This window comes from Lissotriton vulgaris, chromosome 2_1 (genome assembly GCF_964263255.1).
Source record: "Lissotriton vulgaris chromosome 2_1, aLisVul1.2, whole genome shotgun sequence".
Lineage (NCBI taxonomy): Eukaryota > Metazoa > Chordata > Amphibia > Caudata > Salamandridae > Lissotriton > Lissotriton vulgaris.
This window is the reverse complement of record NC_141687.1, coordinates 472272239-472286993: the sequence shown is the minus strand read 5'-3', so window position 1 is coordinate 472286993 and position 14755 is coordinate 472272239. Positions and strand designations below refer to the sequence as shown.

Below are 14755 nucleotides of genomic sequence, written 5' to 3'. Positions count from 1 at the left end.
GGGACCATTGTTTTTCTGTATAACGTTACTACCCAGGTCCTTGAACCTCATTGGGTTACCCCATTCCAGTAATGGTTACCTTGTGCAGGGATTCCTGCGAGGGTTTGTGATAATTGACTAAGTGTTTAATGTTGAAAAGTTTCGTGCAAGTATTTTTTGTCTATTGTATATTTCTATGTGACGTAGTGTAATATGTCCGAAAAAGAAACACTGTCATACAGTGAAGACTATATTGATAAATTACTAAGTGACGAAGGAGCGAGTGCGCTCCTGGGGAACGATACCAGAAATATTGACATTACTCTCAATGAGAAGGTTGCAAAGTTAGAGAGATTGGAAAAGAAACTAATAAGAACTAGGCTCCACGGGCACACTTTAGCAAAATACCTTAAATCAAATGTGATCCCGGTGGGCCTTAGAGTCAGAAACGAGCCAGCAATCTTTATCGACAACCCCAAATTTAAGGAGAGTTTCAGCTTTGTCTCCAACACATGCTCACGCCACTGGATGGTGTTAGGGGTAGAGACCGCAGTAGTAGAAGCTGAGAAGCTAATAAAAGAGATAGCAGAGCTTAAAAAGGAGATTATTGAAGACAAAGCCCTCACTAACGCTAAAGAGGCTTTGGAAAGAGTAGAAAAGACCATACACGAGTTTGAGTTATACACCCAAGCCACCAAATTGGATAAAGTGGCAAAAGATATCAAATTCTACGACAAAAAAGTGACATATCCCTATTTGCAGGAAGGGTATTACACAAAGGAACAGTCAGGTTCATACTCTAGCAGAGGAAGACGAGGGTATAGAAAATATACTACTTTCTCTGGATCATCCTTTGGCAGCAATACAGATAGTGACTCAGAACAAGCAGGTACTAGCAGTAACACTACAAATCCTGGTAACAATTTTTCAGATCAAACCGATTTTTTAGAACAGGATCAATGGTGGGAACCACGAGGAAGGGGGCGCCCCTGGGGGAGACCCAGGGGGTCACGACCACAGTCTTGGAACAGAGGGAGAGGGAAAAGCAAGCGACCGACACAATTCCAGCAGACGTCCCATAGAGAGATACAAACCAGGAGACAGCACTACAGGTGGTGAGCCAAAAACCTGAAAACCCAGTAATCAACCTCTCCACACACCAATTAGATCTGGACGAACAAAGTGTCCTGGAAAAAGGTCTTTCTTTTGTCCCTACAGCTATGCCGAACTCCTTTAACCTCAAAGTCGAGCTACATCAATTTTTTAGAAAGATCAGACTCAAACATTTCTTTCTAAAGGTTCCACACAATCCCATTTTTACAGGCAGTGGCCTCAGGCCACCGTCCAAATTCAACCCCCCTGCTCACCAAATGCCATCAAAAATTCTGGCGTATGAACAAGTGGTACTACGAGATGTAGAAAAAACACTATCTGAGAGACAATATGTGAAGTACAATATCACAAAGGCAGAACGCAAGGCTCTTAATACCCTAAAAGAAAATTCAAATATTGTCATAAAACCAGCCGACAAGGGTGGGGCAATTGTAGTACAGAACTATGACGACTACACAAAAGAGATATTGGATCAACTGAATGTTGAAGGGAACTATGAAAAACTTATGAGTGATCCCACTAAGGAACTCTCCAAGAGAATTAATTCCATAACAACAAGGGGGCTAGAGTTAGGTTTCCTAAACAAGCATGAGTTTGAGTATCTCAACAACCGAAACCCTAGAATGCCGACTATTTATACCCTCCCAAAAGTCCACAAAAGGATGCAGAACCCGCCAGGTAGGCCAATAATCTCTGGATGTGGTTCTCTGCTTGAGCCTTTGTGTAAATATATCGACACTTTTTTAAAACCCTTGGCTGAAAATACTGCTACATATTTAAAAGACACCATGCAAACGATACAGTTGTTAGATGGCCGTGCCCATGACACCAGTGAAAATCTTTTGGCTACAATGGATATTCAATCATTGTACACCAATATCCCACAAAATTTAGCTTTGACTGTAATCGAAACAGTGTTGAACTCACGCCCTGCACCAACTTTTGTACCAACTGAGTTCATTATTGAACTTCTTACCTTGGCCATGACCAAAAACTATTTTTCCTTCCTGGGCAAATTTTATGTCCAGACGAAGGGGGTGGCGATGGGGGCAAGCTTTGCCCCCAATCTAGCCATAATATTTATGGATGCCTTCGAACAAAAACATATCCTCAATGCAAGTAACCCCTTTTACAATCATATAGGGTTATGGCGTCGATACATAGACGACGTCTTGATTATCTGGAATGGCAACACAGACCAACTAATCTCTTTCCATCAGTGGCTTAATACAGTCTCTGAAGATATCAAATTCACTATAGAGTTCGACAAATTGAAAATCAGTTTTTTGGACATAACTATTAATGCAGAATCAGGAACACTATACACTGGTCTATATCGAAAAAGCAGTGAGAGAAACACCTTACTCCGCTATACGAGTCACCATCCCCGCAACCTTAGGGATAACCTCCCATTTGGTCAATTCCTAAGGTTGCGGAGGAATTGTTCTAAGAAAGAAGATTTTTTCAATGAATCGTCAGGCCTTCTAGAAAGACTCCACGATAGAGGATTCCTATCAGGCTCCTTAAGCAGGCACGGAAACGAGCGTGGCATAACCACAGAGAGCACCTCTTAGGAACCACAAAGAAAAAGGTAAATGATGAAAAACTGGTGTGTGTAACCACGTACTCTACCAAGAGTAACAAAATAAAAAAGATAATAAATCAGCATTGGCACATGATCTCAGACGAGATAGGGAATGCTCCCCCGCCGCTGCACGCCTTCAAGAAGGCTAAAAATATAAAGGACTATGTGGTAAGGGCTTTCCTACCTACAGCAATCCAACCCAGTCAAACAGTATTGTGGGGGATCCCACCAGTAAGAGGACATGTAAAATGTGGCAACTGTAAGGCATGCCCGCTTACTCAGGAAGTCAAAGAGTTTAAACACAACAACCATACACATGTGATACGTGATCAGAGCAACTGTAACTCCTCTGGCATCATTTACGCCATCACGTGCCCGTGTGGCTTTGTATATATCGGGCAAACTATCCAAAAAGCTAAATGCCGGATATTACAACATATCAGCCGGATCAAATGCAAAACCCAAGGGGCACCCCTGGTTGAACACTTTACGAGATTTGACCATGCCCCAGACAGTCTGACATGGTGTATCCTGGAAAAAGTGACACCCAATCCTAGGGGGGGAGATTTTAGCCAAACTCTGAGCATTCGGGAGTGTCGTTTTATACATCTTTTCGACACAATCAAACGGGGCCTCAATGAATATGAGGAAATAAACAAACAAGTGTCCATCCTGAATAATGGCTAATTTTTCCCTTTTTGTGGTTCTGTCACATGAATTAATTTAAAACATAAAATCCCATTATGTTTTATTCTGTCATACTTTTTCCAATCAACAATCGGTAGTCTTTTGTCCCTTTCTGTTGAAAGGTTTTAATACGCACGAATGACGCCATCGCGTCACGCCTGGACCTGACATGGCAGTTCGGCTTTCCGCGGCGGCAGACGCGAGGTGAAGAGGTAGGCTGATCCAAAACCTGTTATGCTACACCGCACTCGATTCAGCCGTCTTCCTTGTCCAATTGACCATTTTGCGCACACTCTTTTTGCAGCGCCTTGTGTTATTTTTAACAACGAAACGGGGACTGGACCCGAACACTTGCAAGTTCCAACTGGATGACACTCGATATGCCCAACGCCTGACACGGAAGGTATGCATTCCGACTGTAAAACCACTAGTGTCTAGCGCCCACACGTAATTTTTTGAACTGGGGATTTTAAGATTCATTGTACCCCATAATTGCTGTCTCCTATGCAGTGTCCGGGGACGCTCTGCTCGAATTTTATCAATCAACGTCTGAATACCCATCACAGACGCCGCACCACCTAGTTCAGGGTAAGCTCATTTTTGAAGTTTACATTAGGCACTATTAGGCTATATAAGTAACAATGAATTGATCTGCATACAAGTTTAGTAATAGACCGCCCATGCCTTATCAATTACAGGTGGTTATCCACGGTCAATCATACCATCCGTCTATCCCGGAATAGGAGGACGGAGGCAGCCCATAAATAATCTGTGGGTAAGAAATTCACACAACATGGAATAATTATATCCATATATACTTCATTAAAATCCTGACCACCATTTTAATTTTTACCTTAGGTTACTTTTGTGAGAAGTCTACGGTAAAAACGTATGTGCAACATCCGTCCTGAGGAAGACCCGCAGGTCGAGGCTCCAACTTGCCCATGTACCGAAAGACGGGTCGAAACGTCGACGCCCCTTTTGTCATATACAAATAGGACCACCCCGGAAAACCATTATACATGTCACCTTTGACTGTATAAATGAATGAAAATAACAGCAATTAACTGTGGCCTTTTGTGATACTAGCTGAATTTTTAGTACAGCTACAACAGATCTGAATTGTTAAAATCTTTACTCACTTGTCACTATTTTCTTTTGAGGCTTACACCCTTCCCATCACAATCACTTTCTTTCTCTCTCCTTTTTTCTTGCACTTCTTTAGAAGCTGATTGCTCTTCTTTTTACCGTTAGTCCAAAATTGTATATAATTGTATAAATGTATATATTAAAATATCGAGTTCAAATGGAGTAAATTATTAAACTCCTTACTTTTTCAAATAATTCTTTGGTTTGTGTCAGGTATTTTACAATAATTGATGTTTTGTATAGTTTGCCTTAGTGGCAATCTTGATTGATTCAACGGAGCAGTTTAATTTAAGAAGCTCATTTAAATAATTAACTTAGTACAGTCTTTTGATAAGGAATTGACTTGGTTGGGACCATTGTTTTTCTGTATAACTGACCACTCACCCAGCAGCTCTAACGCCGAACCGAAGCCATTAACTGAACCCTCCACCGGGCCTGCCCTAAAAACGGTGGCCCAGCACAGAAATTCTTAATTACAACCTCTTTGGGGGCATCTTAAAGCAAGCAAAGGCGAATAGCGCCAGACCAGGAGCCCTAGAGACTGCCTCCTTGCCCCTACCATCCCGCCTAGGTACTCACTTCCTGTCCCGGACCTCTTATTTTACCTCTACATTCTGCCTGTCCTCAAAATGGCGGCCCAACCAGGACTGCCCACTTAGAAACTCCTGACATTGACCTATTTGAGGGCACCCTGAAGAAGGCGCCGGCGAGCCACGCCATGCAACGAGCCCTAGAGACTGCCTCCTGCCCCTGCCCTCTCTTCTAGCTGTCTGCTCCTGAACCGGAGTGTCTATTTTATTGCCTCTTCGCGCCTGACCATAAAATGGAGGCCCAACCAGGTCTTCACTTCTTGGTACTCCTGGTCGCAACCACCTTAGGGGCACCCTGAAGTTGGCACAGGTGAGCCGCGCTGTATCACAAGCCCTGATCACTCTCTCCTGCACCTTTCCCGCCCCCCTAGGTGTCCACCTCCCACCCCTCTCCAGAAACTAAACTGACTAAACCTACCTTATCCCCTATCTCCCCTTGACCCACCAGACCGCTCCGCATTTACCTCCACTCATTTGTATAGACCAAGCGACCTCTGCCTACAGCCCTGTCCCTGGCCGCCGCTAACAGCCCTGTCGCAACGTCTAGCTGCCCGTCCCCCAAGCCACAGAATAACCCACCACAAAAGACACTATCCACACTAACCACACTATCATCCCAGTTAAAATGCCTTCCACCTCGACACCCTAAGCCAACCCACTCTGCTCACCCTACATAAACCGGCACGGCCATAACTGCTTCTCAATCACCCTCACCCCCAACCTCTCACCGAAATAAAATAAAAAACTCAAACATGAACTGATCAGGCAATTCCCTGAATCTCTCTTTGCTGACTTATACCATTGTTCCGCTATAGACCAAAAAAAAATGAACCTCATATTTCACACAATTAGGCCCGCCTATTGGATATCCTCCCTGAGAGAAAAATGCCAAATCACCAAAACCACCAAGACGACCCATAGCTGCAAACTTTCATTCTACACCACCTCCCACCTGCTGGACTGCGTGCTCACCTCGGTGACCATCTACTCTAACGGCACAGTCCTGATCCAAGCCAACAATGCCAACCTAGAGGCTTTTGATCTCCTCTTCCCCTCTCTACTTAACAACAGCACCCACACACTACCCCCCTTCCCACCGCTCCCCGCCCACCGGGGAAACCAATCCCCCATACCTAACACTCTCCCTATTCGTCCTCCCGCTATCACAACTACAGACACGCATCCTCTAACCCTCTCCAATCCCTCCACCTCCAATGACACGGCTCCTCCCCCTGCTCTACCACATCCCCCAAAACAACCCCCTTCGCGGAATCCCCCCAATCAGTTCCGGGTGACCGCAATCCATACCCCAAGTCTCCCTTCCCCCGACATCTACACCCTAGCAAGAAAAATCAACTACCTCATCCCGACCCCTCACATCCCATAACCCAAACTGCCACATCAACTAACAACAAAAGTTAGCACAACTCTGCCAGCTCTCCCCCCACCGAAGAGATCGCACCCAGATGTAACCCACCCCCTTCAAGAAGAGACAGTTTGCTGCCTTACTCGCATTGAAAGCCAACTCACCACCATAATACAGGGCCTGTATTTTATCCTAACCAACCTCTCGCCACTCCAAAAGCCCCCGAAATCCCAACTTTAGCCCCATCTCCTCCCTCCACACCCACCTTAGGCCTCCCAACCCCCTGCCCTCCAACCAGTCTGCTAACCCTTCCTCGTCCCAGGCCCCAAGACCGAATAGGGCTAACGAAGCCATGTACCCAGAGGAAGCGCTCGAGCTGGCCTCCTCCTACATCACCCCTCCAACCCATGGCCTGCAATCTGCAATTCAGGTAATCACTGGGATCAGAAGTGAACACTCTATCCCGAAACCCCTCAGACCCCCAGCCTCCCTCCTCACCATCCCTACGGAACCAAAAAAAGAGACTCCCCGCACTAATTGCATGCTCTTAAACTGCAGGTCTGCCACGAAACATGCTACAGAGCTGGCAGAATCCATTCTCAACCATGACCTTGACTAGCCTTCATCACCGAGACCTGGCTCAATGACTCCTCTCCTCCGATCCCGGATATGCTTGTACCCCCAGGCGTCTCTATAATCAACAAAGATAGAAAAGACCAAAAAGGCAGAGCCGTAGCAATTATCCACAACAATAACCTAGCAGTGTCTGAAATCGAGACCATCAATTACAACTCCTTCGAATGCCTAACCGCCAACATCAGAACCACCAGCAATAATCTAGTGCACTGCCACCTCCTGTACCATCCCCCAGGGAAAACTGTCACGTTCTCAGAACAACTGTCAGACCTAATCGCTCACTGTTTTCTCCGAGATACCCACAACCTCATTCTAGGTCACCTCAACCTCCACTGGAATGACAAGAACAGTGTTTCAGTACAAAACTTAAATGAACTACTCCATACCAACCACCTCACCCATCACTGCTCAAAAGATACCCACAACAAAGGAGCAATCCTGGATGCCATCATCGCGCAACACGAAGCAATCACTATAGATCACATCCTTCCAGTCGACTGGTCAGATCATCACCTTATCCTATTCCACCTCTCTCAACAGAACACGTCTCATGCCTCCATCTCGGACCCCACCCCCACATGGTTGAGAAACATATCTCAGATCAACACAGCTGATTTAGAAGAGAAAATATCCTCCCTCCTGCCCATCTCCCCGGAAGAATTTACATCCCACTACAATGTTACCATGTCATCCATCCTAGACGAACTAGCCCCCTTGAAACTGAAAAAATCCAGGAACATCCCCTCCAGATCCTGGTTCAACAAGGACATTAACAAGGAAAGAATGCAACTCAGAGCCACAGAATGTCTCTGGAGAAAAAATCCCTCCGCCAGCCGTTGAGAAGAACTCAGAGCAGCAAGTAGAAAGTACAAACAGCACATCAATAATAATCTGTACCGCGCTGGACAAGGCCAAAAGCAGACCAAGAGAACTCTTTGACATCATCAAAAAACAAATGTCCAAGCCAGCTACTTCCCATGTCCAGCCCTCTAAAACCTTATGTCAAAACTTCGCCAACTTCTTTAATGAAAAAATCACCAAGATCGAACTTTCGCTGGACATCAACATCCATCCCCCCGGCATAAACTGCTCCCCAACAATCAAAACTACCTAGAGAGGGCGACCGGCAATTACCTGGTCTTCCTTCGACCCCATCCCAGAATCTGAGATCCTCAATTTATTCTCCTCCTCCAAGCCCTCATCACACAACCTCAACCCCATACCCTCTCAAGTGGCCAAAGAACTGAAACTCACCCTGGCACCACTTTGGTGCAAAATCATAAACAGCTCCCTAAAAACTGGCATCATACCAGATTGCCTCAAAGTCGGCTAAGTCACTCCTCTTCTGAAGAAACCAGGTTTAGACTCTACCGACCTGCATAATATCAGACCTGTCTCCAATCTCCCCTTTCAAGCCAAAATCCTTGAAAAATGCGTTCTCCGTAAACTGAACAAACCAGACCACTGCTGTCTACTCATCCTCCTAGGCTTATCAGCAGCCTTTGACACAGGAGACCACAGACTTCTCATCAAAGGTCTCAAAGAGCGGGTAGGTGCAGACAAAGTGGTCCTTCAATGGTTCTCCTCCTTCTTTCAAAACCGCTCCCAAAGAGTAAAAATAAAATCCTTTGCTTCTGACCTCCTCCCTGTGAACAGAAGTGTCGCTCAAGGATCCGTTCTCTCCCCTCAACTGTTCAACATATATATGGAACCCCTCACCTCCATTCTGAAAAAAACGAACATCCCATTCCATCTATATGCAGATGACACACAGATCTACTTGGAAACCTCCTCCTTTAATGACATTCTAAGACTTAAAAACACTCTCAGAGAAGTCCAGTAATGGCTATCAACAAACCACCTTAAACTCAATCAGGGAAAAACCGAGATCCTCCTCATCTCCAACAAGGAAGAAAACCCGCAAATTGTTGAATGGTTGAAAGCAATTGATGCCCTCAACGGAAACCTCACCCTGGCAAACTCGGTCAAATCACCGGGAATCACCCTTGACCACAAACTATCCATGACCAATCACATCAAGAACTCTGCCAAAAGCGCCTTCCTCAATCTGAGCTCCTCAACAAAATCAAACCCCACATCCATCCTATTGACCTCAAACAAGCCACCCAATCTCTGGTGCTGTCCAGACTGGATTATGGAAATGCATTCCTCTCCGGTACAGCTCTCTCCCACCTAGCCCCACTCAAAACCACCCTCAACGCAACAGCCAGAATAGACACCGGAATCAAAAAATGTGAACATATATCTCCCGCACTCAGAGATCTAAAATGGCTCCCAGTAGAAATGCGGGCCAGATTCAGAACTGCCTGCCTCACACACAAAGCTCTGCACACAGGGAAACCGGAATACCTAGTCTCCAAACTCAAGAAAGCCAGTCAGTCAAGAAGCCTCAGGAGTTCCAACTCCCTCCTACTCATCCCCCTGAAAAAGCGTAAACAAAAAACTGCAGCCCGCTCTTTTTCAGGCAACGCTCCGAAAATCTGGAACTCCATCCCAGTCGACATCAGAACTACCCCCTCCTTTCCAAAATTCAAAAGCCTCCTAAAAGCCCTATTCCTCAACCGCGCCTTCCCGAACTCAATTACATGACTCACACGCCTCCACCAGGCAGGCACCTGACATTGCGCTCCCACCAGGCAGCCATCCCACATCGCGCATCCACTACCTACCTCATGCCCTCTCCCCGAACACTCAGTCCTTGGTTCGGCACTGCGAATAGAATAGTCCAGCATAAGACTTGCTCTCTCTAGGCATTGAGATTACCTCTTGACCACTCTACCTCAATGACACACCTCGGATCCCTAGACCCCTCTACCTCAACGACGCACCTCAGACATTCAACAGAGCTGTAACTTTTGAGCACTTTTGTACTTGTCTACCTTGCCACTATCCTGTATTTGTCTTCTCTACATCCAGTTTGGGCTGGACTGTTCCCATGAGGCACAGGGTCAAGACTGATTTGCATACAGCTGGGTCTGAACTAAGGTGGCAAAGTGAGCTAAAGAATAATGATGGATTCAACCCAGATCTGTGACTGGGGGTGAGTGTCTAAAAAGTTTCAGCGCTCCATTCTTCATCTCTTTGTGTTTGCTTCAAAACAACTATTTCCATATATTTATGTGAAAGAAATGTCCAGAGTCTTAACACTTGGTTCTCTTGGATTTCTCCCGATAAAAATGGTAGCCTCATCTGTGGGTGGAACCAACACATGTCATTGGAAGATACCAAAACTATAACCATGTGAAGGTCACATTGACTTCACTTGGATCAAGTCCTGTTAAACGCGGTAGGCAATGGCCTAATGTTTTTATATGGAGAAGTGTTTCAATCTGGGTGGTCTGAATGTTGTCATTCCTTGCAGATTCCAGAACTTTCCCTCAGAGAAACATGAGAAAATTCAGATTTTCGCAAAACTGATGTTTGCAGAGCATCCTTGGTAAGAGAACGTAGTAGGGTACATTCACACCACTTCACCCTGGATTCCCCTTGCTGTTTAGTTATCAGAAATGTCAGGGGTGGTAGGATTCCTTGGATGTAGGCTGACGCTGGGCTCAAATTCCACAGTTACCAACATTTACAAAACGGTTAAAGTTCAAAGTAAAAATCTTTATGTTTTTATGTTGCAAATTGGGGCCATTCCAGTTGAGGAGAATAGGCCCACTCACGCTAGAGGGTAATATGTTTATAGGGAGAAGGGTGGGAATGCCGGTTGGTAGGACTTTTGGCAATCCCTGCAGAGTCAGGAACTTTCCAACACAGAAACACAACAAAATTCTGTAATTTTGGCCAAAGTTTGACATTTGCCATACACTTTGCACAAGAGAAAGAAGTAGGATCCTTACAAGCCAGTCCCATTCTAGACTCCATATGGTGCCAATTTTTCAGAAGTGTCTGGGGTTGATTTGTTTCCCTGAATGACGACCGACCCCAGTCGCAAAATTTTCAGTTGCTCACATTACCAGAATAATTGAAACTGAACTGAACAATCTTGATGTTTCTAGGTTGCATTTTGTGGGCTTTCCGGTCACAGGCGATAGAATCATCCACACGAGCTGGGTACCGGGAGAAATGTCAGAATGCTAGGTTGTAGGACTCCTATCAATCCTCAAAGATTCAAATTTGCCTCAAAGATTCAGGCCATTACGGTCATGGAAATCTCCTAACGCGAGACAGTGTTAAGTCCAAGGAAGTGTTTGCAGCCACACGGGGTACGAAGGTGGTCCATACAGAGAACTGAACCAGCAGCCAGAATAGTGACGATCCGTCCATTGCTTGCGAACAGAATTCCATTGCCTTACTGGCATAGACATCACGAGGTGCTGTTGCAAGGTTTTGCCCCTGACAAAGAGACCACCATCCCGAAATACATTGGGCCTCATCACACTTTCCTTTTATGGAATCGCATGTTGCATTGAATTGATTGCAAAGTTTATCATTTGGAATATGTTTCTCTAATTTGGAATGTATGATTTAATTGTGTTATAAATTAAACACATGAAAGCATGAAGTAAAAATAAATACACTTTTGAACAAAAAGATAACAAACTGGTCAAATTCAATTCACCCAAATAGCCAACACATTGTCATTAAAGCTGTGCACGCTCCAGTCCAAGTCGCCTCTGGGACTTGGCCTTTCCCTATTGTTGTTCCATATGCTAGGAAGGCATCAAAGGAGCGCAGCACGCTGATCAACATACTTTGATTAACTGGTTTATCATTATCACACAGGGGTGCGCAATCCATTCATCATTTCTTCAATCTCATTGACCATTTCATGTGAATTTTAAGGTTGCATTTCTTGATGCTGTTTCTGATCCCACTGTAAACTAAACAAATGTGAGCATTTTGGGAGACCGGAGCATTTAATTCGACAACACTGACCGACCTCGGGCTAAAATGCTACTTACTATTCTAAAGTGTTTAAGGGTTCCCCAAGTGGAGTCTGGCACTCAGCACTCAGTTGGACACACTCGTTATGCAATCTTTTCACAGCTAGGACTCATGACTATAAAAGTAACTCAGTCCATTATCTGGCGCAATGACCACAAATATCGGCTTAAACTTGTCTATGGTCGTACTTCTCCACCACCAATGGCAAAAAAGACCCAAGAAAGACCATGGAACTAACATAACGTCAGTGCTGTTCAGTCAAAGCTGGGGGCATTCTACAAATCAACCCTGGGTTGCTATGTTTTGCATTAGTGAATGAACGGTTTGAACTGTGCATCCAGTTTACTTTTAACCAAAAGGGAAAATAAATCAATATTAATGCACTAAATTGCTGATGTGAATCCATTATTATATAAAAGAAAAGTGCAATTCAAGGAAAATTACACAATTCTTTTTATTGCAGCCATTAGGATTCGAATGCATGGATCAGTTTTTCTTGTGTTTTTTCTGTTAGAAATGTGTTGGTGCTAATCCATGGTTGGAACATGATATGCAATTCACGTTATTTACGCCCAATGTAAATGTAATGCCTGGTTTACTTTTACGTTTCAATTATATTTCTCCTTGATAATACAGGACTGCACTGTAACAAACATATCAGAAGATTGAACTTCAGTGGGAATTCGGACCCCTGGCCTTTTGCATTGAACGAAATTCAATTTTACCTTTTAGATATGTTGTGTAACATATTTACATTACAAGTGCTTCCACCTAATAAGCTCTAAAACAGTTAAAGCACAATACATTAATGGGAGCATTCAGTCAATCGTTAAGAGAAGACTGGCATTCATAGGTTGCAATGTGTTGGAAATGGCCCTTTCTACTGGGTCACCCCAAACCTTTGCTGAATTTGTTTTGTTGGCTTCAGGACTCTGAGCATTTTACCACTGCTACCCAACAGTGTTCGCCAGCTCAGATCAGACAGAGGTGGTGGGCGAGTTGGGGGGATGGTGGTGAAAAAAAGAAGAAAAAAACAGTACCTCCTTCTATGCACTTACAGAGTGTGCTCAGCACTCCCCTGCTCTTCTGTTATCGGAGAAGCCCCATCCCACCAGCAAAACTGCCGCAGCAGAACAAAATAAAATGATAATAACATTACGTTATTATAATTTTAGTTTTTCCTTTATTTCACTCCTGCAAAGCCGTGGGGCAACGCTCCTCCACCATAGCAGAGGAGTCGCCACTGCTAACCAGTTTTAACCCCTTCCTTGCTTGTGACGGAACCACTCTGTCACGAGCCACGGACGCTCTGTGCTGGTGACAAAGTGGTTCCGTCACGGCGCGGCCGCCCAGCCCACGCTGCAGGAATTCCACGCCTCCGCGGCCGTTATAATGAGCGGGCAGGGCTGTGACGGAACCACTTCGTCACAAGCACAGCGCGCCCATGGCTCGTGACGGAGTGGTTCTTTTACAAGCATGGTGGCGCCGCGCAGCTCTCCCTCCCCCCAGCGCTGCGACGGAATTACCGCCGCGGCCAAGGGGTTAAAGTGCATGTGCACTCTACTTCAATAAGGTAACATTGGCTTATCCAAAATTGGCGTATTTAATTTACCGATAAGTCCCTAGTAATGTGCATTACCTGTGCCCAGGGGCGGTAAATTAAATGCAACTAGTGGACCTGCAGCACTGATTGTGCCATCTACTTAAGTAGCCCTGCAAACATGTCTCAAGGCTGCCAGTGCAGGCTGTGTGTGCAATTTAACCTGCCATTTCGACCTGGTAAAATAAACCTTTTTAATGTATAGAAGTCACCCCTAGGGTAGGCCCTGGGCAGCCTAGGGGCACGAAGCATTGTATTTAAAAAGTAGGACATGTGCTTTTGAGCACTACATGTCCTGGTAGTAAAAAACTCCTAAATTCGTTTGTCACTATTGCAAGGCATAACGTTTCAATTGGATAACATTGGGATCACCTTAATACATTGTATAAGTGTAATTTCCAATTGAGAAAAGATTGGACCTCCAAGTTTGGTGTTTCTGGAATCACAATTTAAAATCATAACCTATAGTGAAGTCAGATTTTTTATTGCGATTCTGAAAATGTCACTTTTAGAAAGTTGCCATTTTTTTTACTTAAGCCATTTGATGTCTGCTGCCTTTCTCTGAATACATGTCTGGGGTGGGTGACAGCTGGACTTTGCGCACCCCCTCTATACAGCAACACAAAATGGGAGCTTAGGTGTGACTTGGGGGCCAGCCACCTCCTGATGGGATATCCTGGGCAGGATGGGAGGGAGGAGTTGGACACAGCCTCATACTTACACCTGAATAGGCTGTAAACTTTCTCCGCACAAAATAACTTTTAACTCCCTGTAGCGAGTCTGGGGGTAGGGCAGGAAGGGAGTACATCTGTGCACTTCAAAGCCTTCCATTTCAAAAGCACCACTAGGTATAAGAAGTGGAATTCTGGCCCTACCACTTCAGTACACTTTTAGACCTGTGCATACTTTGGAAGAAGGACTGCTGTGCTCCTGAAGTAGTGCTGGTTTGCTGGACAGCTGCTGTAGGAGTGCTGCTTTGCTAGACAGCTGTTCTCAAAGAATTACTTTTTGTTGTGCTGACCTGCTGCGCGTTTTGACTGGGTGAGAAGGACTGGACCCAATTCACTTGAACCCAGAACCAGAGTGGCTCCAAGGGTTTGCCGGCTTGCCTCCTGATTGAGATCTCAGGGAAATAAAAG

At 45.0% G+C, this 14755-nt stretch overlaps 1 protein-coding gene across 1 annotated transcript in view; it reads left to right on the top strand.

Annotated features, from left to right (window-relative positions):
* STAT4 (signal transducer and activator of transcription 4) overlaps positions 1–14755 on the top strand; it is an 836765-nt gene that overhangs the window by 331927 nt on the left and 490083 nt on the right. The gene's annotated exons all lie outside the window — the stretch shown is intronic.